The following is an 11,424-nucleotide window of genomic DNA, read 5'->3' as shown; positions in this document are numbered from 1 at the left end:
TTACTACTTGAAGGTTATTAAATAATGGGAACTGAAACCCAGATTGGTGACTCTCCCACAAAAGTGATTCCACTTAAGTAAAAAGACCATCTACCAGAAGTAGAGCATATAACTTAGAATCAATAATCTCAGTGTCATCTGTCAACATAAGTGGATCATTTTTAAGTCAGAAAAAAGCAATAAGTGCTTAAATCAGTAAATGTTTCCAAATGGAAGCTATATATTTTTTTCTCATCATTATCTTCAAGTTTGGGCAAAGCCTGCCTTAATCCCCTAGTCTCTTCTGTCTGCATTTTTCCCATCTTTGAGTTCCTCTTCTTCACCCAAAGCAAAAAACACTCTAATGACCAAACAGAATTGCCTTATGCCTATTCACTCTGAAATGTAAAGAGCTTATTATATTCATCTTCCCCAAAGCACTTACATTTTAAAATAGAATTATTGCTTGAAAATAACTTTAATACACAGGAGTTCACCACTAATGGTGGAACTTTAATTATTACCTTGATTGATTTTATGGGCCCTTCATATCATGCCACTTGACAGCCAATGGTTGAAATAAAGGCAAACTTTCCTGAAGAACCAAGGCACAAACTGCCAATAATCTAATACTATTACATATTTTTTAAATTAATAAGGAGAGTTATCATTTAGAAAAATTCCCAAGCCTATATCTAATTCCCATAGTAAAGGAAAAAAATATCCGTGTTGTTATGTCCTACAATAACATAACTCGGTAAGTTTCTCTTGACTCCTAATTTCTTACATCCTTTTCAGATATATTTCCAATTACAAGAATGCATATGTCATTGGAATATTTATTTAGGTCTCTTATTAGAATTGTGCCCTTAGATTAAGACATGCCTGTTTTTAAACGGCCATATATTCTCTTTTGTGAATATAGCCTCCAAATATTTATCAGATGCATTGCCACTAATTTTTGTTAATGATTCATAAAGCATGTACACATAATCCTCAAATGTTCTCTTTTATAAAATTTGCTGTTGCAAAGCAAAGGTCAATTCAATTCAGCTCAATACAGTCCTTTCTTTTTTGGCTAAGTCTTCCCTTTTAGCCCACTGCCAAAGACTAAAATTGTTTACTTTAATACAAATAATCTAAGTCAATCAAACTAACTTTTAAAATTGAATCAAAGAGGCGGCTTTGGATGTATGATTCAGAGAACTGACCACAAATATATGAAGCCTAAATTTACCTGCTTGAAAAAATGTAAGTAAATTCATTCTCCATCTCAGAGTGGGTTAATGATTAAGTGTAAGAGTATTGCATAGAGCAACAGATGTGCTATTTTTTCTGCATGTATCACCCCAGCTCCTGGTCAGACCTTTAGAGATGAGATGTTTAGAGTATCTTTTAAGAAGCCTAACTTTTCCACACATTTTAAAGAGACTTAAAAGATTATCTATTAATTAAAACACGTAAGCATTTTGTTTACTTTCAGGAAATGTGGAATTCAATAAATCAAGCAAAATTTACCATAGTGCAGTTAGAGCAGACCTATTTAAAATGTTTCCAAAGTTAGATCATGAAATACTTTCTAAGCGTCATTCCTATACCCTTGAAAGTGTATTTCCATCAACCAAAACTAAGGTTACATTATGAAGGGAGATGCTTTTAAAATTCTGATTTGTCTTGCTCTGCTGTAAATGTAGGAGCCTTTGAATCTTTTTCCTAAGGAAATGATATAAAGCAAATAAAAAGGAAAAAGTTCTATTAAAGGTAGAGGAGGTATTAAATTTATTTGTCATCTAAAATACAATTTTTTTTTCAAGTTCCCAGATTCAGGGATTATTTACTCTCCTGAAATACTATTAAAAAGCCTATCACAGAGATATTTGCAAATAGACTCAGATAAGGATGTTCATACTCTAAACTATTTTTCAGCATAATTTAATTGACCTTCCACAGAAGAAACAAGCAACCTTTGGTAGTGAATTAAATTGTAATCTAATTTTCCCAACTTCCTTTGGGATAGCAACTTCCAGGAAATTGCTGTGGTATGTGAAACTCAGAAATTTGGTTCTCAATATTGTAATTAAACTTCTTAAAATTGAGAAACAGCAAAATTGCAGAGTTATTTATTTTAAATAGTTTAACACCTGCATTGAAATTGTGTAGGCAAATCAATATAGAACATTTTACGAAGGTATTATGATCTATATCAACTAAACCATTTTTAAGGCAATTATAATTGATTGCATAACTGGAAAAGGTAATAGTAGAACTGATGTGTGAGGTGAAAAGGATTAGGACCTTAGAAGGAGAGGGGGAAGTCACATAAAAGTTTTGTGCAAAAAAAAAAAAAAGTTTTATGCAAGACTCTTCAATTCTATATTGGAAAAAGAATAAAGGTGGGGGGCGGGGGAACTTGTTGCAATGTGAGAGATAAGGGACACACCTGTTTGGGTGGGCAGAAGGCACGAAGAAAATGTCTCTCCTGTGAACTCCCAACTATGAACTAGCCCTCATTTAATTCTGGGCCTTCCTTCCTACTACCCAAGTGATTCACAAAACCTCAAAACAAAGATTTAATTTTAAGTAGTCCATGGTTGGGCACCAACCATACAGTTAGAAGCAAGATTAGAATCTCTTTGGAGAAATGCACTTTTAAACAGGCTTCACAGAATAAAGTTCCAAGGCGCATGAGCTCAGAATCACAAGACATACTGGGAAACAAGCCACCAGGGAAAGGGATCAGCAGAAGTGACAAAATCAGACATGCAAAAGTTTCAAATATCTTACCAGCTACAGAATATAAGATGACTATGTTTAAGAAGACGATGGTGCAAGAGACAACAAAAATCGGCCAAATGTGTTTCAAAAATAATAAAATGAAGAGTTTAGAAATGAAAACATACCAAATGAAGTTGAAATTCAACAAATATTTTAAACACAAAAGTTGAAGAGCCCAAGGAGAGAATTAGTGAAATAGAATATAGTAATAAAGAAGCACACTAACATAAAGAAACAGAAAATCAGAAGATAGATCTTAGAAGACATGGAAGAAAAAGAGAGAAGTTCAAATATTCGTCTAATTAGATGTACAAAAGGAAAAAAAGCAGAGAATGAGATGAGGCCAAAGGCAAAAATCCCGTAATTACCGTAAATTCCAATCATCAGATTCTAGAATCCTAAAGTCTTTCTGGTATAATCATAAAAGGAAATGGATACCAAGACACATAAAACAGAAATTTCTGAACACAAAGCCAAAATGACATTTTAAATACAGCCAGAAAAGACAGAAGAGAATAGATTTATTTTGCAACTATTCAACCTCCTTTCTACGGAAGCAGAATGCTTCCCCATCGTGCTGATGCTGGCGCATCTTCCTTTGGTCTCACGGTGGGCAAGCTACTTTATTTGAGGTCAATCTTATCACATCTTGGCTGATGGGCATTAGCAGGCATGTCCACAAATAGAGACTTAGAATATAATTGAAAAGCTGGGTACGACTCCCCACTGCTGCCTTTTCTCATGGAAGGACCCGTCCAGGCGGGCCCATCTGCCCAAGGAGAACATGAGGCAGCGGCCTTGTACCCAACACGCCGTGGGCCAAACCCAGGCAGGACACACCATATCAGCAGCCCTCCCCAGGCCACCCCACAAGGATACCTGAGTGCCCTTTAAGCCTCTAAGCTTCCTGGTTGTTATATCACATTCCTGGAGCAAAAGCTAAACACCATCCACTGACTAGAAGTGGGTTGCTGCCCTGCCAGAAACCTGAAATATGTGGCAGTGGGTTTGGCCCCAGGTAGCAGTCAACAAGGGCACCATTATAGGAGGCCGGAAAAATGCTGACAACTGTGGAGAGAAGCTAAAAAAGTGACAACCTACGTTATGGAGTAGAAAAACACTTGCCAAAAACGTTGTGTGAGACCATGTGAAAGGCAGAGTGTGCACAAAATAAACATGTAGATTTGGGGAGGGGAACCTCAGACAAGATGAAAATGCGTGAATGGGGACGCCTGGGGGGCTCAGCGGTTGAGCACCTGTTTGGGCTCAGGGCATGGCCCCAGGGTCCCGGGATTGGGTCCCACGTCAGGCTCCCCACAGGAGCCTGCTTCTCCCTCTGCCTGGGTCTCGGCCTCTCTCTCTCTGTCTCTCAGGAATAAATTTTAAAAAGAGAAAGAAAAGAAAAAAAGAAAAGAAAAAAGAAAAGAAAAGAAAAAAGAGAAGAAAAGAAAGAAAAGAAAAAAGAAAAGAAAAGAAAAGAAAAGAAAAGAAAAGAAAGAAAAGAAAAGAAAAGAAAAGAAAAGAAAAGAAAAGAAAAGAAAGAAAAGAAAAGAAAAAAGAAAGAAAAGAGAAGAAAAGAGAAGATGCATGAATGTTTTTTGTTTGTTTTGTTTTATTTACAGCTGTACTTGATATATGTACTATATATAGTATATGACATTATTCTTGTTTGTTTACTTTTTCTGTTTATACCTGCAATTTGATGAAAAACTTTAAAAGAGAGAGAGAGAGGTGGGCGGGGGGGGGGGGGGGGGGGGGGGATGTGATAAGGAAACCGGCCAGAGGGTAAGGTAAGCAAACTTGAGCGAGCATATACAAAGCGACTTAAATTCAGGGTGAAACCTGGAGTTATTCTCTACTGAATCAAAGGTGTGGCCGTTACAGTGTGACCCCTTGAAAAAGACTGAATTCAAGGTTTCTCCAGGACGACAAAGCTGCCAGGTGAAGGCCAAGGGGGAGGCGGTCTACGCCCCACTCTTCTCCCGGCCTTAGGCCTGCCTTGCTTCCTCAGAACCTTACTGGGGAAATTCCCGTGTCCTTTGTGACCTTTCTTTAAGGCAATTATTGGCCATTAACTTTCACGGGAGACCTGGGACCTGCGGTACTTTCTTAGAGTTGCCAATGTACCACAGACGAGGTGGTTTTTCAACAGCAAAACTCAATTCGCTCACAGTTCTGGATTCTAGAAGCATGAGGTCCAGGTGTCGGCAGGGCCACGTGCCTCTGAAGGCTCCAGGGAAGACTCCTGCTTTGCCCCTCTGGTTGCGGAGGGTCCCCACCTTCCTTAGCCAACTGTCATGTCATGTGTCACTGCAGCCCACTGGGGGGACTGGGGAGGGGGGCAGATCCTGAAAGGCCGGGAGGCAGCCAAAGAATGGGTCCGAATGCCAACCAAGGAGCGTGGCCCTCCCCTCCTCAACGAAGGACACTTTAGTAGGATTTTAAGCAGAAGAATGAACCCCAATCTGATCTATTTAGCAAATAAAGTATACGTGCAAACACGCTGGCAGCCCTACGCATCCCACAGGGCTCTATCGCCCTTCGCCTCCCCATAAGGTGAGCACGCTCCTTAGACTTGCACAACCCGAACCACACTCTCCTTCTGGTTAAGGAATCATCAAACGGGGCACCGCCACAGCTCCGACCACGAGGTACTGCGTCTCCCTCTACCCTACACAGCCTTACGTAATCATCTAAATAAGTTCACATGATCTTTATAATAACATTGCCCTAGTGTCAAATTATACTTTTTATTCCAGCAGCTGCTCCTTTCTTATAGGTCCACTCACTGCTTTATTCTTGTTGTTTCTCTATCTTTCCAAGTTTTCGAAGTGAAGCTGGCACATCGAGGAGTTTACCAACCTAGAGAAATCTTTTGATTGTGCCTTTTAAGTTCAAAGAACAAATGTACTGAGTTATTGGAGAGTCAAATCACCTTGTATTTTGCAGCAAAATCTGCCTTATAAATGTGGGCAAAATAATCACAAATATGCCGCTACGTGTGGCAATGTGACAATGTCACTTTTTTACTTCTGTGAAAAAAAGATGAGTCACAAACCAAAATAGAACGGTTATAACATTCTTTTTCTGAATCTCCATCAGGCTCATTGCAGGTGCAATTGGTCTCTTGTGTTCTCAGAGAAAAAAAGAAGCAAGTGGCCAATTAGAGTGGGAATGAACCCACTGAATGATAAATTTTGGCAGGCGTTAAGTTGCAGATGTAAAAAATTGGCTCTAACCTACTTAGAGACCCGTGACATGCTCAGAGAAGTAAACAGGAGAGGACACCTTGATATTGGCTTGGTCCATCATAACTACCGTGAGAGGAAATGAAACCAGCCGATTTCTCACTCACAGAAATCTTTATATAAAACCATGGTTTTCAGGATAGCTTCATATTCTTTAATATTTTTGGCAAGTGTGACCACGTCTTCTGGCGAGGTGCCCACTTTACCAACACAATCACAAAACAGTGGGGGGGAAACCGGGATATAAACTAATATTTGGTCCACTCAGAAGCAAAGGCTCCGTTTGACAGAGTTGTTTTAGGATGCTGGTGTGGTGGAGTCGGAACTCGATGTCTTTTGACAGAAGACAACTTTGACCCTTCCTTTTTTCTGCAATCACAGTATTTGAACGCTTTGCTTGCGTTTACACTGTAGTTGAATGTGCATCCTGGTAGAAAACAGGCCATGTGTATGTGGGCTTGCGTGTATACGGACGTGTGCTCGGGAATTTAGGAGGGGCAGGGACTGGGAGAGACAGTGACATCCAGAGCAAGACTGCACAAAAGAATTCTACTTCCTGGCGTATTTTAAATACTATCTTCATTGATAATAATGCCTGACTGCAGGAAAGCTATAAAAAGATTTTGTTTAATGCTATAGATTGAGAACTAGACGTCCTACAAAACCCCACACACATGACTCGGGTGCCTCTTAGTGTGATTTAATACTTGTGGTCACTGGTGGTGCTCCAGGGAGCACACAATCCTTTCTTCCCTTGCAGTAAAACGGTTTAACAGGCAAACCAGAAATCCTTCCTTTTAATTCCAACCCTCCCAATGGTTCGGTGAACATGTGCCAGTCACAGGGCTTGCATAAGCACCGGTTTCCTTAACTTATAAATCCATCAGGTTGGACTCTGGGATTTCAGAAGCTCCATCCGCTTGTTACATTCAGGGGTTCTACACGACGCAGTGACAGATGTACCTTCAGGAAAATCACTGGCTGGAGTTTATTTGGAAGAAATCCTGACTCAAATTTTGATCAAGCTCACCATGCCCATGTTGACTGAACAGATATTTTATCCAATCAGAAGAATTCAATCGTTCCAGCTTCTTCCTCACTACGCTGTGTCATTGCAGTGCCCCCTTGAAGGCGACTGGAGAGGGCACCTGGAACCCGCCCCGGCCCCCGGTGCGCACCCTGCAGAGGCAGCCTGTTTTGTGCTCAGACAACGTGGACTCACTCTTCCCCTTCCATGGAGCTCAAACGTAACTCTCCTTGGCTTCTACGTATTTCTCTTAGCTCTGATCCTTTGGAGGGCTACACATGACAGGTTTAATCCCTCTTTCCCATGACATCTCTTAAAATACTTGAAAATAGCAATCATATCTTCTCTAATCTATCTTCAGTTCTCTCTTCTCCTCCTAATATGAGAGCTTCATATCCCCTTAGCATCATCCTCCAAATGTGTTTCTATCACACTTAACCTGTGGATCCAAGCACAAAAAGTAGACTTTATAAGTGCCAAGAAAAGCAGTTCTTTTGCCCTTGTTTGTGGACAAATTCTTGGTGAAAGATTAACTGCATCACACTATTTACTCATATAGGGTATACGAGGAACTGGGTTAAAAATCTTCTTAAATACATTGAGGTTAAGCCAAATCTCTTCCTTCCCTTATTTGTACAGTTGGTTAAAAATGGAAGAGAATGGATGACTCAACCAGAAGTAAGGAGGTTTCCAACAACGGAACTCTGATTCATCGAAGTGGTATCTGGGCGATTTCAAAATGAAAATGTTTTGATATCATCTTCGATGTGTGGTCTTCTGTTTGGGGTTCCCTCCCATGTTTTAAACTGAAAAACTAAGAATTCTTCAGTGCATACTTTTAACACGGACCACTTCCTCTTTCACCTCCGTGCACAGGTGTTATAGCAGAGTGAATGGAGTGGAGACGAATGCCTCACAGGCCGCAGCTCTCACGGGAGGTGACAGCACACTGCATAATAACACATGCAAAAGGTTTTGACGCTTCAGTCACTAGGAATAAAACACAGTAGCACCGTCTCTCTGGAATGAATAAAAACATGACAGTCTTAGTGTTAATGAAACATGAAGACTTTCTTCCTTTACAGAAAAACACTGAGAAAGCTTCAGTGCTGATTGATTATGAAGCCTTTGGAAGTACATTCCCTGGGTCTTTGATGTGATGGAGTGGTTATCCCTCCACAACAGGGAAGAAAGGATGCATTACTTCTCAGCAATTCACTACAAAATAAAAAGTAGTATATAAATAAATAATACTGACAAAGTGGTCTTGATTCAATTTTCTTGCATGGTCATGAATCTTAAAAAAAAAAAATTCAGTTTAAAGTGTTCTGGGATTATTTCTTTAAAAGACTTAAATGATACTTCTGAATCTGACATGACTTTTGACTCTGACACTTAGAATACACAGGACTAACTTTTTTTAAAGATTTTATTTATTCATGAGGGACACAGAGAGAGAAAGAGAGAGAGGCAGAGACACAGGCAGAGGGAGAAGCAGGCTCCACACAGGGAGCTCAATGTGGGACTCGATCCCGGGACCCCAGGGTAATGCTCTGGGCTGAAGTCGGCGCTAAACCGCTGAGCCACCCAGGCTGCCCACACAGGTCTAACGTTTTAAACTCAAATGAGAAGCATTTAGTATTTGGCATATAGCATAATCACAAGGAAGCAGCCAAAACAAAGTTTATCTCATATAATTTGCAAACTGTTGTGATAGCAAGAAAATCAGAATCGGGGCAGTTGCTCTGTTCTACTAGATCTACCCAGTGCTTTGTTTAATTCACTTAAGTCACCTTAATTATAACAGTGATCCTGGGTATAAGCACTCTCCAAACACACACTATTCTCCAGGCCCTGATCTTGGCAAAACCCACCCTTGAACTCCTTTCATTAATATGAGTTTCCTATAACCCTGATCAGTAAGACAGATTATTAATCCTTGCCCTTTGGAGAGCTGCAATAACCCCTTCTAGAAATTGTCTTTTCCTCACCCTCTGCTTCAGAGCCAGGGAGGAACTTGGGTCAAAGTGATAAACTTCTTAAACCACTAGAGGGGAGTCTGACCGTATCTCAGATTGGAAGAGCCTCCTGTGTCATCACCTATAGGGAATATTCTTAGAGGTGGTCAGTTTGGAGTACCAAAATCAGCATCCTATGACCTTATCCATTTCCCTTACTGTAATTCTCTTCCTTCTCCAGCAGTTTGATAAAGGCAACAGAATTCCTAAACCATCTCGAGATTTCTGGTGTCCCAGACACTGTCTATGAAGAAGACAGTTCTCTTCTTCTGTAAGGAGCACTTAATCCCACAGCTGCAGACACCCAATCCTCCAAGATTCCCAAAGCCTCCTGAGAACTGGTCTCAGTCCCTTGAGGTTTATACGCAAACACCCCAAGACCTTTCGTTTACCGACCAATGTCATGATTATCAACTGACCATTGTTCAGGGATCCTGATCACCTCCGAGTTACCAAATCAAAACTCAGGGCACACTCTCACGCAAACTGCTACTGCCTATCAGGACACACAGCTTTGTTCTTACGTGTTATAATCATCACTTCAAGTACGATTTAGGTTGGAAACAATTCCTTAACCACTCAAAGGTACAACTATGTTATCATTAACTCGTTTCTATCAAGCAGAACACAGGATGTCAAGCACTTCAAGATCTTTTTGATGATTAACAAGACAATTGTTCTCCTGATGTGGGGCCTATACTAAAAGTGCTGAGACTCAATCTGTCGTACAAGGTAGTTCAATATTTTTACATGAGTTGGTTCTCCAAAGCTCTTTTGTAGGAGCAAAAGTCAGGGTGAGTATTTGTATACAGAGGGCGACAATTAATGCCTCGTATATTACATGAGTAGACTAGGGATTTGTTTGTTGTGGGGAGAAAGTATAGTCACTAAATGTCTTAGTAAACAAGAAAGGCCAAAATGCTTATGTTTAAGAACACGAATTTTAAAGCCTTAATACGTGGATTTCAAGACCAGCTGTACCCGTTTCCTAGCTGTTTGACTTTGGACAATTTAAGTCTGCCGTGTCACAGTCTCATCGTGTAGAAATTGAAGATAACAGTAGCATAAGTGCTATAATGAAAAACATTAAATTCTCCAACAAAGTACTAGTTAGTGCTTGTTAAAAGTGTTATCTAATGTGTTTCTGAAGAAATCAGAAGGGATGCTGAAGCAAAATTGCAGATTGGATGTAAAGTTTGCTAGGTTCACTCTCAACAGAGCTATAAAATCACATCATCTTTGGAGTTGCTACATCTCTAGGACTATCAAATTATAGGAACTTATTAATATCTGCAGGTCAACAGGTCAACCTCTAACCTCTAAAGGACAAAAAATATATGCATATGCGTTAGTTGTGGGTTATTAGCCAAAGTCCCATCATCTGCATTTGTCAGATGATGCTCAGATGGGCTCACTGGAAAATGATCTAGCATGAAATTTTTAAAAAAATCAAGAAATAGTCATTTTGCCCTATCTCCAAGTATGGAATAAATAATTTTTAGCAGCTCTGCTATGACTTTTATGTAAGTTCATATTTTCAAAGTTCTTAGAAACGTGTCTGGCACAGTGCTCGATAAAATACCCAGTACCTGTGTCATAGCAAAAATATATGGTCTATGGAATCTCTGTGATACTCTAAAAGGCCTTACATAATTTGCCTGCAATAACTCTTTAGCAATACCTTAGGGATGGTTTGGTTGTGGATCCACTCCATGAGAAGACTTTCGATTCAGAGTTGACGTCTTTTATGTTACAAGAAATTTACACAGCAGCTTAGGGGTCTGCTTGTGCTTAAGCTCTTATTACAACTGTTGTATACATGTAATTTAATTTTTAAAAGCCTACTAAAACAGAATTTCTACACTTTTCCAGAAGTCATAGCCTTTCTTAAGGAAGTTTCCCAGACAGAAAAGTCAAGTGGCAAAATAGAAGAGACAAAGGTTCAAACCAATCTGAATGCCTCAATATCACAATCATTTATACTTGGGGACAAAAGTGTTGAAGATCTTAATTTTTTTTATTTCCCAAATACCTGGGCACCATCATACAGGCATATTTTCCTATTTTTTTCTACCCACTATATAAACATAGGAAAAACAAAGATATTTACAAAGTCAGACTATATCCATAATCCATTAAAATAGCACGTATTTTCTTAGGGAGACTTCTGCAGCTACCAAAATTCTAAAGCCCACTTTACCTCAAACAATGTTAAACATGGTATTTGTTTAATATTGGAAAAGGATTACGCCACAACCACTTATTCAAAGTCTTGTTTAGTGTCAGTATCTATTCAATTTTGCATGTCCATAGCTTGATGGAAACTAACTACCTCACAGCACTCCATAAATATTTATATCGTAATCCATTATTGATA

This window comes from Vulpes vulpes, chromosome 3, assembly GCF_048418805.1.
Source record: "Vulpes vulpes isolate BD-2025 chromosome 3, VulVul3, whole genome shotgun sequence".
Classification (NCBI taxonomy): domain Eukaryota; kingdom Metazoa; phylum Chordata; class Mammalia; order Carnivora; family Canidae; genus Vulpes; species Vulpes vulpes.
The sequence above is the reverse complement of the archived record's forward strand: the minus strand, read 5'-3'. Positions refer to the sequence as shown.